Raw genomic sequence first — 2,464 nt, 5'->3', positions numbered from 1 at the left:
CATAACCGAATGTCGTGTGAAATATTTTTCAAATGTCATTTTGTTATTTCCAATTTATATAAATTGAAGAAGACAATGTCTACACGTCTTAATTTTAATTCAAATCAAAAAATACGGATAGAGGTATAGACAGGAATTAAATTAGCTAGCCTGTTATCCCTATTGTTTATCGCCCAATGGACAGCATTCAATAGAAGTGTTGAACAAATCGCTCCGAATTTATAAGCTGCACTTTCTTTATTTGATAAATAATATGTATATATGTGTAAATTAATGTATTTAAACATATTTAAATAAAATATATTTTTTGAGGAAAAAATTGCATTTTAATACTGTTTCCAGTATTAATAAGTTTCGATAACACAACTGAATTGTGAAGGTAGCAGCAACCTATGCCATCGGTTTACACAACCAATAGTTTATATTGTATTAGTTGTATTGACCGAATTAGTTGGGAGACACAACTGCATTTTGATAGTTGCTGTAACTGCCAAAAGGAGGTTGGCAATAAATTCGGTTGCTACAACCAATCTGTATTCTCTGTGTAGCAACTATCAGTTGGCAGTTGTGTCACCCGACTGATTCGGTCGACACAACTAATGCCTAATGTGGTATTGGTTGGGTCTGCCGACGACATTGGTTGTAGCTACCATCATCATTCGGTTGTGTTGCCCAACCTTAATAATACTCATGGCCAAATTAAAAACCAATTCCTTCCCAATTAAATATTATATTTTATTTTATTTAAAAATATGAAATGAAAATAAATCTTAACTCATTGTATTTCATATCAAATTATGAAAATTACAATTTATAATTTTTAGCGATTAAGTTGGTTGTAAATCAGCTCGTATATCCTTCGCCATGAATTTGCGCATCATCCTATGTGGCAAAAAATTTTTACTACAAACAAAATAAAAATTGATTAATAAATTAATTAATATATATTCGTATCGAAAACAACTAAATACGCAGAAAGATCGAACCGATATGAACTTTTGAACGGTAATTAGAGAGCTAGAATTGAAATATGGGGTTTGTTTTATATGGGGGCTATATAACTATAGACCGATATGGATCAGGCTTTGTATGGTTGATAGCGGCTATATACTGGCACAATGTACCAAATTTCAACCGAGTAGAATGAATTATGTTATGGGGTTCCGGAGGTCAAATCTGTGGATCGGTTTCTATGGAGGCTATATATAATTATAGACCGATATGGACCAATTTTTCATGTTTGTTGAATACCATATACTAACACCACGTACCAATGTTCAATCGGATCGGATGAATTTTGCTCATCCAAGAGACCCCCGAGGTCAAATCTGGGGATCGGTTTATATGGTGACTAAATATAATTTCGGACCGATATGGACCTAACACCACGTACCAAATTTCAACCGAATCGGATGAATGTTGCTTCTCTAAGAGGATCCGCAAGCCAAATCTGGGGGTCGGTTTTTATGGGGGCAATATGTATTTGCAATACCATCCGACCTACATCAATAACAACTACTTGTGTCAAGTTTGAAGTCGATAGCTCGTTTCGTTCGGAAGTTAACGTGATTTCAATAGACGGACGGACATGGCTAGATCGACTCAGAATTTCAGCACGACTAAAAATATATATACTTTAAGAAAATATATTCTCAGAGCAATATCTCGATATCCTCCACCCCATCCTATGGTGGAGGGTATAATACCCAACACAATGGAGGATACACAAGAAATTTACTTTAAGACTCATCTCGTAACATATTGCATGAACATCTGCACCTGTTTAGCTGATTTGTACTGATCGTTACTAACATATTGAGATTATAGCAGATTACAAATATTTACTTGTTGCCGACGTCGCCAGCTATCGAGAAAGTTTATATGTTATTTGCTTTAGCACGGAATTAAGTTGTCAACCTCTCTGGCCATTGGCCAGTAATTTACTAATCTAAAAGACAAAAGCTTTGATTAATTGATCAAATGACAGACTGGATGCTAGGGTTAAATACCTGTTGGAACTGTGAAGATTGGTACATTAAAGTGGTGTCTCGGAGCACTCCTTGACCATTGAGGAAGTGTATTTCTCACCCGATCTATTACATTCCGAGTTCTCCAGAAGATTAAAAATTAAAAAAATACGTCTTCCTTACACGGATGAAAAAGACTGTTTTTCATATGTTTGGCTATAAACATTATATGTTTGGAACACAAATTTTTAAACACAATATTTTTGAGTGCAAGCATATAATGTTCATAAACTAGCATAACATGTTTGGGACATATATGTTAATATGTTAGAACATATTATGTTTGGGACATAAAATGTTTGTAAATATAATATGCTTGGATGCAAACATATATTAATTTAGAAATAGCCTATAAACATATATGTGTTTAGTAGCTTGGAGCGCTATTTAACAGGGAGCGATATTGAATTAAGTTGGTGGTTGTTGCTTGTTATTAC

The 2,464-nt window shown here is 34.1% G+C and overlaps 1 long non-coding RNA gene across 1 annotated transcript; it reads right to left on the bottom strand.

Moving 5' to 3' along the window:
- Window positions 1-714: 714 nt before the first annotated feature.
- On the bottom strand, window positions 715-2,146 carry LOC142232142 (uncharacterized). The gene is made up of 3 exons (XR_012721044.1): window positions 2,010-2,146; window positions 1,846-1,948; window positions 715-903 (listed from the first exon to the last, which is right to left on the bottom strand). It is a non-coding gene; the product is annotated as an uncharacterized LOC142232142 (long non-coding RNA).
- Between the last annotated feature and the right edge of the window lie 318 nt (window positions 2,147-2,464).

The sequence above is a fragment of the Haematobia irritans genome, chromosome 3 (assembly GCF_050003625.1).
Source record: "Haematobia irritans isolate KBUSLIRL chromosome 3, ASM5000362v1, whole genome shotgun sequence".
Taxonomy (NCBI): Eukaryota; Metazoa; Arthropoda; class Insecta; order Diptera; family Muscidae; genus Haematobia; species Haematobia irritans.
The sequence above is the reverse complement of the archived record's forward strand: the minus strand, read 5'-3'. Positions and strand labels throughout refer to the sequence as shown.